Source organism: Buteo buteo, chromosome 8 (assembly GCF_964188355.1).
Source record: "Buteo buteo chromosome 8, bButBut1.hap1.1, whole genome shotgun sequence".
In the NCBI taxonomy this organism is placed as follows: Eukaryota; Metazoa; Chordata; class Aves; order Accipitriformes; family Accipitridae; genus Buteo; species Buteo buteo.
This window is the reverse complement of record NC_134178.1, coordinates 43,978,402-43,995,874: the sequence shown is the minus strand read 5'-3', so window position 1 is coordinate 43,995,874 and position 17,473 is coordinate 43,978,402. Positions and strand designations below refer to the sequence as shown.

General features: G+C 50.9%; 2 long non-coding RNA genes across 2 annotated transcripts; one reads left to right on the top strand and one right to left on the bottom strand.

Annotated features, from left to right (window-relative positions):
* Nucleotides 1-804: 804 nt before the first annotated feature.
* On the bottom strand, nucleotides 805-7,246 carry LOC142033871 (uncharacterized). Its single transcript, XR_012651374.1, has 2 exons — nucleotides 6,653-7,246; nucleotides 805-6,309 (listed from the first exon to the last, which is right to left on the bottom strand). It is a non-coding gene; the product is annotated as an uncharacterized LOC142033871 (long non-coding RNA).
* A 342-nt stretch (nucleotides 7,247-7,588) lies between these two features.
* On the top strand, nucleotides 7,589-14,402 carry LOC142033870 (uncharacterized). The gene is made up of 2 exons (XR_012651373.1): nucleotides 7,589-11,071; nucleotides 12,877-14,402. It is a non-coding gene; the product is annotated as an uncharacterized LOC142033870 (long non-coding RNA).
* Nucleotides 14,403-17,473: the final 3,071 nt, after the last annotated feature.

Below are 17,473 nucleotides of genomic sequence, written 5' to 3'. Positions count from 1 at the left end.
TAGGGAGAACGTGGGTGTCAGGGTGTACCCGAAGCGTAGATTGATGCCTGAGGACTGGGAATAAGCGGGAATTGTGTAAACCGAAGTCCTTCCCGTGTTTGCTGGTTTGGCCCGCGTCCTGAGGTTGGGAAAGCCTGGAAACCCGCTGCGAGGAGGTGCTCGCCCTGCCAGCGATGCTGGGGGCACCCTAACCCACCCAGGAGGGGCTGCATTGCAGGGCGCAGATTGAGCCCTCAGGAAAAGCCCAGCTGTCTCCCGGAGCAGATGGTTTCCAGGAGGAGCCACATTCCTGACCCCGAGGAGCTGAAAGGACCGCACATGGAATATACCTTAAAATAGACAGAGATATAGGAACAGAGTTCAGGTCCCAGGCAGCAGGGACTTGCTGGCATCTCGGGCATTCGTTCACAAAGGAAAGTGCTGCTAAAACTACAGCTGCCTCGGCTGCAAGTGTCGCTGGTAACCCTAGGGTCATTTTCACTCAAGGAAAGGGTTCTGGCTGAGATTTTTTTTTTTTTTTTCCCCAGCCAAATTCCTTTCTACTTTATTGCGTTCTGCTTCTCTTAAAAGCCAAGCTGAGTGGGAAATAGATTCCCTCTCTCCCAAAGCTTTGAGGTATTGTGGAAAAAGATGTACCTTGAATTAGGGGAAAAAGTTAAAATCTCTAACTTTTCAAAGAATTGATATTTTGCTAGGGAAATAAAAGCTGGTTTTGAAATATTTTATTTCAGTAACCTTAAAATGTTTTTTTAGAACCATTTAAATATATTTAGCCTTCTGGTTTTTAACTAAGTATTGTAAATCTGTTTGGTTTTTTTTGTTCTTTAAAAAATGTCTAAATGTTATGATACTTAGAAAAGGGAACCCCTCAGCAATAGTTCAAACTGACAAGTTCTTTGAAAGAAGCTCTTCCCCAGAAATGATTTGGTTGTGAGGAACCGGCATTAAAATTTGAGAAAAGTTTGGCAGAAGGTTTCCAGCAAATTCTCCCGAAACCTGTATCTTTGTGCTGTAAAGCCGTTTGCAAACCAAGCAGTGACGGGTTGCAAGACAGAGCTTCTTGATGGCAGCTGGAGAATTCAACAAGATCAATTTCTCTTGCCTTCCTTTCTTACTCTCGCTCAATAGTTTGGCTTTGCTCTTTGAAATAGCTGTTATACCCCCCCTCCCATCGAAATAATACACCACAGTGTCAGTAGTTTCTGTAAAATACTCGGAGGGTGCAGAGTCTGCAGAGTTCAGAGAGCTGTTGGGACAGTGCGCTGCAGGTAGGAAAACCCAAGCACCGGCCGGTCAGGGCACAACATCAGTGAGCAGAAGAAGGAGAATCAGTTTTTCCTCGCTGCCCACCTCGTGCCTGGCTCCCCTGACTGCCTTGCAGCGTCTGCTGGAATGCGTGGCACCAGGTGACGGTGTGAGTTAATTATTAAACAAAAATGGAATCATTATTCCCTGTGCCACTGCTGTTCCTCTCATAAATCTACCGCACGGTAGAAAAATGATCCTGAGCAATAAGAACAAAGAAACCTTTTCAGGATGAGCAGACTTTCGTCTGCCGGAGAGCTGCTCTCACTTCACCTCCCTGGAGCTAGAAGAGTGATGGACTTGGTCTCCATAAAGATGGGATTTGGGAAAGACGGATGAAAGTGGCACAGAGACTCGCGGCACTGATTTCCATGAAAAATCTCCCCAGCTGTTAGCCTGGGTCCAGAGCCATTTCCTTATCAGAGAATACATTTCTACTAGCAACATTTCAGAGTCTGGAAGGAAATACTTCAAAGTTACCTTTGGCATTTCAAGGCCAGCACAATTTCCACCGAGCTTCCCTGGACCTCTAGATAAAATATTAACTCCTGGACAAGGTGCAGAGGTCCCAGCTGGCTGTCAAGCAGCAGCACAAACGAGGAGACAGGCTCTGGGACAGAGGTGGTGAGATAGCATCCAGTACTTTAAAATCCATCTGTGACTAGTTTCACTTGACATACAAGAAAAACCAAAACCTTGCAGGCGAGGTCCACAGGTGTCAGCCACTCAGGAAGGGGTCCCCTTTGCCAAAATAGCTGGTCACCTTAGCCCTGGGAGGGGATAGCAGAGAACTGGTCTGGTTTCTCTGCTTCAAAGCCTCTCTGAAGCCCCTTCTCTCACTCAGAGGGGGAAGGTTCTCTCCTCTACGGCTGCTAAACCTGGCAGGGGTGGGAGGTCGGGGAAAGGCACGTGCTGTGGAAGGAGGGCAGCACGGGCTGAGACCCCTGCGGAGGTCCGGCGTGCCCCCAGGCTGCAGGAGGGCTCTGGCTGAGGGGTAGGCAGCCGAGATGCTGGTGGGACTCAGGCGTTGCTTAGATGTTTGGCTCGCATCCGTGATGTGGCATTCTGGTGCTGAGCGGAGCCAGGTGCCTGAGCCTCTGCCTTTCGCGGCCCTGTGGAGAGCACTGCGGGGCGGCTGGAAGGAGACAGATGGGCAGGGCTGGCTATTTCCCTGGGGATTTAATTCCTGAGGATCTGTGCTCCAAGCACTTTTGCAGGCAGCCTCTCTACGAGACACAGGCGCTATGCTCTCCCTGTCTTCGCTGGCTGGTGCCGAGCTGAGTTGGTCCTTTGCTGCTCTTCTCAAAGAGGGCAGATGTCTCATGGAAGGAGTCCCTCCTCTTTGCCACATGCTGTAATAGCAGGGAAACAGAAACACAGAGGTCCTGTGGCCCAGGCAAAGCCAAAAAAGCAAGGTGACTGGCAAGGCTGGCCGTGGGACCCAGGACTCCTGGCTCCTGGGAGCCAGCCACTGGCTTATATGACTTCTCTGAATGTTGTTTAAAGGGACAACACAGAGCACACGCTCGCTCCTGCTGGGCTCAGTCAGGTGTGTTTGTGGTGGCTTTCGCTTTTCTTCAAGAGCTTCCCTTGGCTCTTGCCCTGTTGCTTCACTGGCACCCTGTGAAAGGACCGCAGCGACCCTCGTCATCCCCTGGATGCAGGATTGTCTGGAGTAGACTGAGGGGTCAAGAAACACGCACGCTCCAGGGACGACTACGGGCTAGCGAGCTGTGCTTGGAGGCCTGCTAAAGCCCAGCCATGGCTGAACGTGAGGCATATGGTGAGGTCCCGTCCCTCTCCTTGCAGGTATCGCACCCCTTACCAGCGCCGTGCTGTGGCCACCTTCCTCGCCGGTGACCCCGTGGGCTGCCCGTGGCTGCTCAGCCGGCACTGGAGCCTCTCGGCTGGGATGTTGGGCATCATCCCGGGTGGTGCTGGGTATAGCCGCGTGCCCGACGCAGCCCCTTCGATGAGGCACGTGCTTCGCTGATGGCCGCCGGAGCCAGCCGGCCGGACGCCGCTATTGCTTGAGGGACGTGGATGCCGTGTGAGAGGTCTGGAGTAACCCGCAAAGAACGTTCAGTGGTTCTGCTAAAGGACAGGAAAGCTGGTGAGAAAAGGGGGTTGATACGTGGGACTCCAAGGCTGTGTTGTCCGTTTTGTCACCGACTCTCCTTCACTCCGTTCCCCCATTCCCTTCTCCAGACAGCATCATGGGGAGACGGTACGAAGGGCCCCATATCTGCAAAGACTGGGGAAAGCCTGGACGTGAATAAAAGGCACGGCTGAAAGACTGACCTGCTTCAGGGTCACTGCACTGGTTTGTTCCTCATGGAAGCAAGCAAGGGCACATCTCCACAGGGAGCGGGGGCAAAGCCCATCTCCCTGCCAGGGCGCTGAGTTGGCTGGATGCGAAATAGAGCTGCGGTTCAGGGGAGACATAGGTGTGTGAGACCCGTGGCTGAGTCGTTGTACCCCGTCTCTCGGTGTCGGTAGTCCGCACGCTTTCTGCTTCCCAAAGTTTACTGCTGCCACGAGCTGTAAGGGAGCTTTCCTCTCTTTTTCCTCTCCGTCTCTCTCTGAGCAGCTCAGAGGCTGTGTGTGACCAACCGGCTCTGGGCAGGAGCTAACTGCAAAATATGTTAAATGAACGTCGTTCCTCTAGTTCCAAAATTGGCTGATGGTAAAAGCTGCGAGTATGCATGGCAAAGTGCCCTCTGGTGCCTTCCCCATTGGGGTTTCTTGAGAGTTCAGCTGCATGAGGATACGGGGGCAAACTGGTGGCTCTCAGGTCGTTCTGGCCTGGTTCACAGTGACCCCCCCGAGCTGCACCTCTCCCCTCTCCTCCTGCCTCCCTGCTTGTCAGAGTCTCAGTCTAACCCTCGCAGAGGAACAGACACCCCTCTGTAACCGCACAGCCTCTCCAGGACCAGCACCTTGCAACTCAGTGCCTTGTGGACTCTCAGCATCTCCACTACTTCATGGGCAATAGGCGTGCGAGCGGCTTCCCAGGAGAGCTCCGTGTAAAATATTCAGCGTCCCAGCAGGAGCAGGATGTCTCCAGTATGTGTCGTATCACTTAGGCTCAGCTTAGCCATAAATCACTGTTTACAGATGGATTTTGTTTATGCAAAATGCAAGTGAATCTGGTTCACGGATAGAGTCAAGTTATAAAGAAAATGTACAAATGTCATGCCGAATTAGGATTACTCTCAGCAGAAAGAAGTCCCTTCAGGTGCTGAGGACTTTGGCTAACTCGTGAGGCTGACTGGTCTGTGCCCTAAACCGGGACTAAAATGCTGAGAGAGGTCCTAGAGCTTCATCTTTCTTGCCTCTGGTGTTGAACGTGACTGAGGAGATACCAGGGCTCTGGATACTGGCTCCGGACACGCAGCACCTTCTTTCTCCTAAAGGGGAATGGACAAACCTTCTTCACTTGCCCCATGCACACCTTAGCTTCCTTAGCCGTCGTGATGGGAAGACACACGGAACTGTCATTTTGTCGTCCCTCCTTCCCAAGGAGCTTTTATTTGTTGTTTCTGCTTTACACCTTGACTGGATGTTATTCCTGAATTCAGGTGTTAAAGTGTTTTCCCACGCCTGCAAGCCTCCCTGTAAGCGTACAAGCTACAAATCGCAAGATACGTACCACAGCGGGGGATCTGGCACGGCGCACCTCTTTCTTCCTCTGGTTGGAAAGAGCGGGGACAAATATTAGTTTGAGATGAAAGCGAATGTCTTCGCTTCGTTAGGAACAGGGCACCGATAATGACCCTGCCTCACGCGCTTGGCCAGCCTTGTGCCATGCCCTGGGAGGCTGCCAGCCTCGCGTTCAGCTGATCCCTCGCTATCTGCGAGGGAAGGCAGAGCCAATGCCCGCTCAACGGGACTTTGTCCTCCCGATGGCAGGCGGCTTACGAAACGTCAGCCTTTGCGCGCGCTGGCATGGCGGGAAGGCTCCGGCCCTCACAATAGCGGCGTTCTCTGCGGGCTCAGCTGGGAAAGGCTAGCACAAAGTGAAACCTGAGCGCGGGCGGGCTTAGAGAGCTTTTTGGCAAGATCTCAGCGGTCCTTGGCAGGACCCGAGGCGACGACTGCGGGTTGCATGGGCTTGAGTATAGGAACGATGGTGTGTGCGTGCAACATATAGATGTCTATACTTGCATGCATTTTCTGTCCGTGTAGCCTAAAAGCCACAGATTTTAAGAGCTGTTAATGATCATCCACCACGTTTCATATATTCTGGGGGGGGGGGGAACGACAGGGCAGCAGGGGAGGCCGGTCCCGTCTTACGGAGGGCCATACTATCCAGACACCGTGCCTTGGGCTGTTGCCATCACGGCACTCTCTGTGTTGCTGCCACAGACTGTTTTTGCACAGAGCACATCTTTGCCAATGCAGTTAAGCCTTTCCTGTCCAGAGATGCTTTTAAACTGTGAGAAAACCCTGTTCTGGCTTCTGTAGTCCTTTCAAAAGGAGAGTTTAGCTGTTGCGCCGATGCCTTTGTGTTCGGATCTGCTGCCGGCAGGATCAGGTGCATTTTCTGAGCACGCGTTGGCCCTTACGGGTGTTTGTAAGTAAGAGTTAATGAGGCGGTGGGGCTCTAAAGAGCGTAGTTTTGTTCCTGCCAAGGTCTGAGCTGGGAGGCTTACCTCTGAGCTTACTTTGCAGTAGCTGCTTGCAGCGGGAGCTCTGCCTGCGACCTGACCGAGGGAGCAGGACAGGGTGCTCGGGGGAGCGCTCTCTGCCCAGTAGGAAGGTAATTCACCGGCGTGGCTGCGGTTTCCAAAGCAATCTGCCCTTTTATTGGAAATCAAACTAGCTGACACAGGCAAGGGGAAATGTTTGTTCAGTTTGAGATCAGAGGCTCTTGTTTTGAAAGCTCAGTTTTATCCTCAGTGCTAACTTCTCTCCATACAGCATTAATCACTGGTCTGGGAACAGAGGATTTGAACTGTCTCCAGAGCTATACAAGCAGATTTGGTGGCTCTCAGTAGTACTCTGTAAATAAGTCCCAGCAGGCAACTGTGTAAGTAAACAGCTTCTTTGCGAGCACCAGTGCCTTTCTCCGCAGGTTACGTAGTCCGGCGGAGGGTGCGAGGGAAAGGCTCTGCTTGCTTTTGCAGCGACAGCCTAAGCACCGCGCACAACAGGCACGGACGACCTGCAACTGCCCAGCCGCAGTTTTCCCACCCGCTTCGCTGCAGCTCAGCAAGAGCAGGATTTGTACCAGGGAGCCAGGAAACCAGCTGTGCTGTAGAAACAGCTGTGCCATGACATCATCTTTGTCCCTTGGTGCGTATGTGTTTCAACATAGGCTTTAATTACACAAGCGTGAACTCACCTTACCTCCAGGGCCAGGTTTCTTTCTTACAAAGCAGTTTGTGCCTGCGAGAGAAAAGGCATGGGTTTAGGATGATTGAGTGAGGCACAAATTCTCTTTTAATGCTTCGTGGTAGACTTCTAGAGCAGGGTGTTCTGGTGCAACTGAGAGTAATGTATGCCCTGAGACCTTGCCAATATTTTTTGGAGTATCCCCCTCAGAAAATGACAATTTTTTGACCACTTGCATAGAATATTTCAGAAATTCTTTGTGCACACATTTGTGTGGTTGAAAATTCAGAGAAAAGGAATGCATTTGCCTTTAAAAGTGTTCATTTCCATTAAAAGGCTATTTTTCTCTTAAGTAATACCTGTTGTGGTTTTTTTTCCAGCTGGACAATATTGCCTAGCCCTCGGAGGCCTGATGCTATCAGGCAAGACTCAAATTATTGAACCACCGAGGATATAAATAAATGCCGCTAAATGGCTTAGCTCAATGGCCTTTGCCCTTCCTGGGGGATGGAGCCGATCTTCCATCAATATGATTAGCGGAGGAGATTGTGTATTGATTAATTGTCCAGACTCATTTCTCATTAGCTGGCAGTGGCCTGTGATGCATGACCTTTTCCACCGAAATCAAAGCAGCACGTTTTACTCCCTGGTGGTTGGGTGCCCAAATCCTTCAAGCTCTTGAGGGTCCACGCTAACAGATTTGATAGCTGTCTCGATGAGGGTAAACAACCCCTCCAGTCTCCTCCAGGGGCAGAGTTGAAGCCACTTGCCAAGTTGGGGGAAAATGCCCTGCTACTCCCTTCTTTCTCTGGGGGAAGGCACCCCTAACGCGCAGACCTATGGAAAAAAAAAAAAAAAGGACAAAATACAAAATACAGCCCAGCGTGCAGGTGTGCCTTGGGCCGGTGCGTTGCCGAACGGGCTGCTTAATCACCCGGTCTGGGCATTGTCCGTAAATCAGTGTTTTCCTGCCGGGGCTGGAGCGCAGTCAGCTGGGCGTTGCTGCTTTCCCGGGGAGGAACTCGCCGTCCCACGGGCGAGGGAGCGCTGGTGCAGCTGGACGGAGCTCCAGCTTTTCCAGCACAACGTGTCCCCAGGCTTCCAGCCTCCAGAGCTGGCACCTCTCGCTGCCTATTGTGTGCGCGGCGGGGGTTTCGGCGCCAGCGTTAACCTGTTCTCCAGCTTCCCAACACCTGGGCATTTCTACCGCTCTTGGATGGATGTTGCTTTTTCCCAGCAGGGCCTGGCCCTGGGACAAGTGGGATAAGGAGGTGGCATTCGCGAGCTCTATTCTTGTCGCTGCCGCGCGGCGTGACCTTGAGCAAGGCTGATGGGAAGCGAGAGGAGACGGTCCCGTGATGCTGCCGCCGTCCTTTGCTGTGCCGCGGCAGTTTACCTCTCGGCCCAGCAAGCGGGAGCGTCGTGTCACTCGCCCCGGACAACGCAACCCTATCTGGGATGGAAACTAAACGGAAGAAACCTGAGCGATGCCACGCAGCGGTGCCGTGCCGAACGGCGCGGTCCCCAAGCGAAAGAGGCGGGAGAGCCGTGGGAAGGACTGTCGTTCAGGCGTTAGCAGAGGGGGGCCGGAGGTATCACGCTTGGATTAGGGTACTGAAGAGGTGTCCATCGTTTCTGCCTCCACCTGAGTTAATTGGCTAGGACCAGGGATTCTAGGCAACACAGTCAGGTGGAGATACCTATGACAGAGGCACGTCGCCCAAGTCCCAAGTCCCGGCACCCCAGAGCCGAGAGGCAGGCAGCAGCGGTGTCTATCGCTGTCTTCTGTCAATAACAACAAGCGGGTTACTTAACCCCTGTCTGTCACCGTGATGTACGACGCGAGTCGTAGCGGCTGCCTACCTCCTGGGGAAATGAGTTTCACAACTCAAACTTGTGATTGGAATTGCTGTCTTGAGGGAAAGGCCGTTGTATGTTCCGGCCTTGCGCTGCTGCAGCCTGCCCTTGCTGCTTGAAGTCAGCAGGTCACTTCGGAGCTGGGATCTGGGTAAGGCTAAATTAGGATTACAGCTTCTGTGCTGATGAAATCTCGCAGCCCTTTTTGGGGAGTTCAGGTTTTCAGTACAGAGAGGGATGCGCTCAGGTCGCCCCTCCTGTCCCTTCTGAGCAAAGATCAGAGCAGAGCTCATCATCAGGCACCTTAGCAAGTTCTTCCTTGCTACTGCCTCATTTCGAGTTCAGGAAAAAGCTTGTGGACTGGGAATGGGGAGGAAAAGCAACAAGGAGAAAGGGAAAACTAAACCCAGCAGAGAATGAAAAGAGGAGACGGGGATGGCTCGAGGTCAGAGGCCAGGGAAGCGTGAGTCCAGGAGCCTGCAGAGGAGGAGGGGAAGGGACGAAATGAAGCTGGAGACCCCCAGGAGCAAAGATATGTCTGTGTGAGTGGGGAACCTTTAAGACCAATCATCGCCCTGTTACGAAGGGAAACTGGAACTGAAAAGGAGCCTGGCAGGAAGAAAGAATAATCCAGTGATTCCCTTCATGTTGAGACAAATGAAGGAGCTAGATTTCCACTGAAATGGAAGAAGGGTGACTGCAGATACTGCTCAAGGCACTTTACATACCTCAGTGAAACATGTTGTAGGAGAAGAAGGGCAAATCCATGGCCCAGACTTTACAGATACCTTGGGAACTGCTGCCAGCAACGCGCTGTCTCTTTCTTTGAAGGCATCCACGGAAAGAGGGCTCTCCTTGGCTGCTTGGGCGTGCACGTGGAGGAACGCAGCCTGCTGAGAGCGAGGTGGCCCAGACAGGCTCTAGACTAAGGCATGGGGAGAAGGGCTTGGGATTCTGTGTGGGCTTTTTAGTTGGGACTTGTGTGGTTTCCATGCTGGCTTTTGATGTGTAGTTGAAGGAAGAGCATGGATATTAAGATAGAGCGATGACTAAAGGAACATATGAGAGCAGGAGTGTAATATTAATTTGAGCAGGAAAAACTGATACTCCATCCAAGATTATAAAGCCATTATATATGGGAAACTGGGAGAAACGGTGGAAGTACCTAACACTAAGACAAGGAGCTCATGAGCAATACGCAGAACTGGGGTATGAAACTGTGTGTGCCAGGGCTCTCGGAGGTAGGAGGGAGACCTGGCATGGCTGGACCACCGAGACTGAAAGATTTGCGCTGCTGAGAAGAGCAAAGTGGGGTGTGTGGTGGTATTGCCTGTGCATGATGTTGTTGAGTGTGATGAAACAAGCAGAGGTGATAAAACAGAATCTGTTTGGGTTCAAATCACCTCGAGGAAAGACAGCTGTAGTTCTGCTGCAGTTATCCAGGGTTGCATCAGGGTATTGATGAAGGCCTCATGTTTTTAGAAAGATATGCAGTACCAGGGATTGTCATTACTACAGGTTTGACTTTCTTACGTGGAGAAAAATTGCTACTAGCATAGGCTGGGCCCAGGTATTCCTGAATATACTGGCTGACATATTTCTTCACTAAAGAGGCAGCAGACTAATCAGAGCCACTGTTGTGTTTGACCTGGTCTCGGTAACCAGTGAGACATTGCAGAACAATGTGGCAGAAGATAACTTTTAACCTTGACTGTGCACAGGCTGATTCTGTTTAAATTAAATGGAAGAGTAAATAGCATGGGGCCACAGCTAAGATTTTTCAGCCTCAAACCAGGAATAGTCAGAGAAGCTATAGGACTGAAGTGATAAAGCAATTTGAGTTAAAAGTCTCAAGTACTCGTATGTGGAAGGCATTCAGACTCAGCATGGCAAAAGCTAACTTGCTTTCCTGAACAAGAGACTGGTGGGAGAGCATACAGAAAATGTGGCGCTCTGGTGAAAAAATTTCCTCAGTGAAAGATGGGAGTGGTCAGCAAAGAAATCTACGTTGCAGAGGTCACAAAGTTTAGGGGAAAAGACACGTCAGTCGGCAGAAATCAAGGCGAGATAGACCTGGCAGAGTTGCTGAAAGAAGTTCTTTGGAAAGGTAAAAAGAAGTCGGCAAGAAATCAGGCCTCTGCACAGTGTGGCTAAGATCAAGGTATGCCTCAGAAACCCAAAGTTTTGCCTCATTTTGCAGGAAAGACAGCGTAGAAGGTGGCGACTACAAGTTGATGGCTGAAAGTATCTGGAAATAGAAACAATCCCATTAGAGGTCAAGGCAAAACTCACAAGGTTTGTTCAAATCAGAAGGTTCCTGGAGACATATCAAGTAGTAAATCCAATAGCATCAATGTTCAGTCAACCGGTTTGACTGAAGGTTGGATGAGGACCACATAGTTGCACAGTATCAACAGCTTTACCTAAATTTGATTAAGGAACAAAAAAGGGATGTGGTTACTTACAGATCCACGGGCTTAGAGCAACTTTTTATCCTAGAACAAAGTAGGAATAATTAAAGATATTGAAGTGCATAGACAATGGGACAAAGTTCAACATGGCTGTATGAAAGGTATTTTCAATTCTTTTTATGCTTGCAGGGGGAGAATAGATCATTTTTTAAACACGGGTTAGGTGCTATGTGAAATGTATCTAGGTTTCACAGAAGGTGGTTGGGAAGTTGTGAAAGCAGGGAAGTACAGGGGTTCACACTTGAACTGAAAAGTGGGTAACGAATTGCTTAATGAAGAGACCCTGAAACATAAAGTAGTAGGCAATTGCTAATGAAATTCCTTAGGGACCGGTTTTGGCACCAGTTAATTTCATATCTTCACTGATGACCTTGGAGAAAAAATGTAAATGTTAGCTGAAGAGACAAAACAAGGAGGCATTGCCAGTACAGAGAAGGAGAAAAGTACCTTCCAGAAGAGCTGGAAAAAGAGAGAGAAAATTGTAACCAGTGCAAAGAAGGCACTAGAGTGATCTAGGGGAAAAGAGAGGGGATGAGAGTAGGAGTCTAGCTGGTCTTTGCTTTTTTTAGCCCAGCAAAAGGAATGTTAAGAGGGCATATGATTGCTGCCTATTAATACATCGGATGGGTAAATCCCAGTGAAAGAGAACTGCTATTTCAGCTAAAAGACTGAAGAGTACTGGCATGAGAACATATATGCATCACCTACTTAAAATAGAGGCTAGATAATAAGGGGTCATTTTAACCACAATAACATAGTCGCTTCCTTCTAGCCAAATGTAAACTCTTTTCAGATGTGTGCCATAAAAAAACAGCTCTGGAGACAAATGCTATCTCTCTCCCTTGACCAATGTCAAGTAAGCTTAAGCTCTTCCCCCTGCTCTGTTGTGGGAAACGTTAGCTAAGCCATGCTGTAGGTAACTTGTAATTCCTGCCGCAGAAGGTCAGTCCCCCCCAAATGTCATAGACTCAAGGGCATGGGTTTTTGCCCAGCTTCTCACGAGCTACGAAGTACAGTCCCTGGTCTCATTGCTCCCGAGATCGGGATGCATGGGTGGCTCCTATTAGCATAAAGAAGAAACTTCTTTGCTGACCTCCCCAGAAGGCGCATATTTGGCACAGCCTTTACCGTTGTGCACTCCCTGATACAAACAGACGTGTCACCGCAGCTCCTCGCGGGGCTCTGGACAGTAGCCCATGAGCTGAGGGAAATAAAGACGTATGGGTTAAGCAAGATGTCTTGCACCACAAAGCATCTTTTACCTTCCCTTTTCATTTTTCTCCTGAACTTACCCTACCTATATGTGGAGTCATCTGGCCCATCCCTACTGTAAAAAAACCCACAATCCGGGACTCAAACCCCAGAGGAGAGTCTGAGCTGTGTTCCTGGGCTGCCCGTGGAGGCCTCAGGACAGAGGCTGGTCCGTCTTCACGCGTGTGCCCTCCACGGAGGGCACCGGGGCACGGGAGGAGGACCTGCCAAGGGCCAGGGGTGGCGGAGGTCCCGATGGTCCAGGGACCTGGCCAAAGCATGCCACCCATAGCCGATATAGTCTTAAAACACGCACTGTTCCAACACGCCTATGAGCAACTCGAGGGAGGTAAAGGAAAGAAGGGAGCCCTTTGTCACCGCGCCGGGAACAAAGCCCCGTCTGTGTAGACCGAGAGTAATACTGACCCAACCAGCATCAGCTGCCGTTGTTTCTTCCGTCACGCTGACAATGCACAGTTGCAGGGTTTCTTTCCCTGGGAGGAGAATGGGATTTAGTGATACCGTAAGTTAGTCAAACAGCAGCCAAGCTACCAATTCACGTCCCGTTCAATGGATGCAGCGTTTGCTTTGTGTTGTTTTTCTCCCACTTCCGCTATTTTGCACTAAATCTGATTTCCTCTCTCTTTCTCTGCAGCTTGAGCACCACAAACGCGCGCACACTTTCGCTTGCTTCCATTTACCTCCTATTTTTGGAGGAAGCAGCTGTGCATTTATATTGCTAGGGAGATCAAATGTTTTTGCCAACGCGGCCCTCAGAGATGCAGACAATTGTTAACCACTGAAATCAGCACCGAAGTGTCCACCCAAATGAGTGGGGCAGCGCACCTTGCTCTTTCAGGCTGTCTTTGCCGGGGTCTTGGGTAGACACCGGACCAGCATCTCCCAGTAAGCTTCCTCTCGGGTTGGGAGAGAGAGCCAAGCCAGAAAACAACCTTCGTTCTGGTCGGGTGGGGAAGAATTGTGGGGATGTGATTTGTCCCCCAGGATTTCACCTGGCAGATCTAGTCCTGCTATTGCAAGAAGCTGGGAACTGGCAGTCCTGTGGCTTCCAGGCTTTTGTATTGAAGGGTTTCCGTCAGTTATAGGTGCTGGGAAGCATTTCTTGGCACAGAGAAGGGGCAGAGCTTGCATGCAATAAACAGAAGGGCACCTCCTTATTGACCATAGGCAGGCCCCTGTCCTGCAAATTAATACCTGAATTATTACTGAGTGATCGCTGATGATCGCACAGGGCCAGACCTACAGAGGAAACGTCAGAGCAGAAGGATGGAGCACGCGCTTAAAAGCTCCACTGGAGCTGTGGGAAGCAGCAGAGGAAGGTCGAAGACTGTTTCGCTGCCTGCGCAAGGTGCGAGGAAACAAAAAGGCCTCGAGAAATAGTCCTAGTTCTTACACAGGCTGGCTCTGATGTGCTTGATAGGTTTGGTAGTTTTAGGGGAAGAGAAAGGAAAAGAGGAGCATAGCCAACTCCCTTAGAGGAGACCAGCCCACGGCTGGAACTGAAAACAAGAAGAACTGCTGGAGAGCCAGAACTAACCCTGACTACGCCAAGCAACACAGCGCATTCCCTCCAAAAGCACGGCTACGGCCGGGCAACTGGGACCCTGAAACTGTTTGTAGAGCTGGGAATTCGCAGCACCACGAGAAAAGAGAGTTAGGACCTGCAGAGCAAGGTGTGTGGGTCAAGGATGGCTGCACACAGACCTGCGGGCTCTAGGCAAGCCACGAAAATATGAACTTGGCTGGATATAGCTGATATCTGATGCTGTAATATGGTGATGCATGAGACTGGCTACAGTTCAGTGCGTCTGTGGTAGAGCAGCCTGCGCAGAAGAGATTCAGGCTGGTGGCTGCTGATGCCTATCATTACCAATACAATGGAGGAACGGACAAAATGGAAAATAATCCCTGCTTATTTCGAAAAAGACCCAAAGAAGGGCCTAAACTGGTTCAGAAACATGCCATAGAGCTCATCATCCAGATACCCCGCTATCACCATTTCAAGAACACTTCTACTGCAAAGCACTGCGGAGCAACTAGTAACGTGCAGAATAGTGTCGCGTGTGTAAATGTAGACACGGATGACGGAGATATATGTATGTCTGTATACAAGTGTATGTTTGTATATGTGTGAAAATATATATATGTGCTCACAGGCAACATACATATAGTGTACTTATTATATATATTATATGTGTTACAACAGAGCACTTAATGAAGAGCGGGTTTCTGCCCGCTGACATCACCGTCAAAAGAAATCTGAAGAGAAAGACTGCTGCCTGGGACAGGGGGGATTTGAAGCAGTACAAAGAGACAAGGAAGATGAAAAAACAACCACCACCCACCCCAGGATCTGAGTTTAGGGAGCAGGAAGGTGCTACAGCAGAAAGAGATCCCTGAGCCCCGCAGGGGCTACGAAATACCCATCCGAGGAAAAACGTCTGCTCCTGGCGGCAGTTGCTAATGTCCTGGAGGAACCCTGCAAATCTGAACGACGGCAGTGGGTGCTGCAGCAGCTCTCGGGCATTGCTCTCCGGGCGGGTTGTTCTGGCTGTTTATAGCGATGCCCTAAACTAACAAACTCTGCTGTTGTTCTCCCACTTTCCTCTGAAAAAGGAAGATGTGGGACAGGGCATAGTACCTGCCAGATGATAGAGCCCTGACGGTCCAGGCAGGCTGCAGCGCGAGTTGTGCCGCACAGAAAAAGGCAGATTTCTTGCAAAAAGCCCGAAGCCCCAAGAAACCCCAGGACTACCGATAGCCCCAGAGAGCTCAGGGTCCCGACAGTCCCCTGGGGTAGGTTGAAGCAAATGCTGCCTGGCCAAAATTAACGTGCTCCTCGTTGGCTAATCTGTGAGGAGCCATTCCAGGGAATCCTGAAAAAGCCGTCGTACGCACGGGTGGAGGGCAGAACAGCACCTCGCTTGCGTTAACGGTACCACCACGCGTTACTCTAGGCGAGGGCGTGCTTTTGTCACTGTTATCGCCGGGGTGTGAGCGCTTACTGGAAAGCTTGCTTATCCTGGGGCACAGAATCTAAAGGGAAGCGGTTGGATTGCATCCCTGGCTTCGGCACACATAACTGAGCTCCCCAAATATTGCTTTAGCAGCGAGTTGGACACGGAGCAGAACAAGGAGGGCGTCTCTCTCGCACGGCGCGGTTTCACGTCGTTCGGCGTAAAGGAAGAACAGCAGCAAAAGCATCCTTGAGATCCAGCCAAAATCCGCTCCAGAGGGCCCTTCGGGTGCCAATTCTGCTGGGAGGCCAGGCTGGCGTGCGCAAGGTCAGACTCCTCTCGGAGGCGGCTCCGTTGGCTGCGAGGCGATTCCCACCATTAAGCCCGAAATGGTGGTGGGCAGCCGGAGCACCTCCACCACCGCGGGCACAGCATCCTTGTGGAAACTGTAAAGCTGGGAGCATCCTCGAGCCTGAAGGTGGTTTTCCTCAGCGGGGAGGGTGGACGGGGGCATATTCCTGCTGAGGAGAGTCGGGGGGGGGTCCCTGCCCCAGCTCCAAGCCTGCGAGCTGGCCCCTCAATTTAAGGTTGGTTTGACCAGCAGGGAACGATGAAAAAGCGTGTTTGATCTTTCTGGTGGCAACAGCATCTCCTTTAAAAAGGAAAAAGGGGAGTGAGTCTGGGTTGTTTGTTGAAGAGACCAGGAGAGTGGAGGAAGGATCTGGTCTGAGGTTCCTCACCTTCATGCAACTCAGCGTGAGTCAGAGCCATAAATGTGCAGGGCAGGAAAGAGGTTAAGTGAAGAAGAGTGGAAAAGGTAAAACCACAAATACCCCCGTACAAAGGCCAGGAAAGGAACATTCTGCTTAGCTGCCTTGGACAGAGGTTTATGAATTTTTTCCTATGCAGTTCAGCGGTGTTATCCACTGTGAAAAATCATTGGCCGTGGAGATATCTGATAAGAACTGAGCTGGCATCAGTTGGGAGAACAAAATGTCAAGAATGCATTGGGCTGCACCCCCACTTTTACCAGCAGGCAGGACATGGGGCTGGGAACAGCGTGTTGCTTGCCCTTATCTCTAATTGCCCTGCCTGCCTGGCTTCTTTACTGCTTCCTAATGAGGGCAAATATGATGCTTTGAGATTTGATCTTCTCCTAAGAACCCCTGCTCCTCCTACGTCTCACCCCCTGTCCCGTGTTCCCTAACGCATAGCCTCGGCTGGTGATGGGAAGTTTAGGGAGCTGGGAATGATGTGAGTACAGAGGAATACCTCTGATTTGGCTAGTTCTGCATTCCTAGGCCAAGGGTGACATCGTTTTCCCCATAGAGCAGCAAAAAGTTGCCATTTATAGCAAAAATGTGTCTGCTCCCAAGTGCTTTACAATGAAGGAAAGCAAAAGAAAATCCCCTTTCTCACCTTTTTTTTGGTGAGAGCCGACACCACAACCGTCCAGGGTGCACTGGCGACATCCCACCGCCTGTCAGGGATGGGTACCAGAAAGAGGAACAGCTTCAAGGGGAACCAGTGGGCCAAGGTGGGGCGCACCGTGCGCTCCTGTACGGGGCTGCTGAGCATCTCAAGGGATTTTCTTCTCCTGCCCGTGCCACGTCGCCTTCCGTCAAACCTACCCCTCCGACAGCGCAACTCCCACCTCAACTCCGCGAAACTGGAGGGTTGTGTCCTCACTGTACTCGGCGAGCGCAGAAACTCATCCCACGGACGTGTGAAGAGCTGTTTGTCCAACAGTAACGCAACACATGGCGTCGGAGGGTGCTTTTTGCTCCTCAGCAAGGTGGGACAGGCCTTGTTGGGGCTGGATCACAGATGTTAGCCCCAAATTCAGAGAGGGACCGACTTCCCTTTTCCTGCTCAAGGCTTGATAGGAGTGAAACTGTGAAAGAAAAGGCTGTGGTCATGTATTGAAACAACTACACCTTGCCTGAGTGTCCAGGTGTTCATATTCCACTGATGTGAGTGAAGACAGGGCGATCCTTAAGGATAACACGAACAGAAAAGTCCTCTTATAGCATGGTGGTTATACACCACCCGGGTGTGTTTTGGGGAGGTGGGTTCATTCATGTGTGTCGGCTGAGGATCCAGCAACCGCGTTGCACGCAGCAGTGTGAGCGGAGGGCTTCACGCGAGGGCATAACTCAAGGATGAGGCACAGAGAGGAGGAAGAGCTGCTTCGTGCTTCTTCCAAATTTGGTAGTAATTGGGGGATTTCACATGACCTCATTGATAAAATGAAACCAGCTACATCCTGAGGGC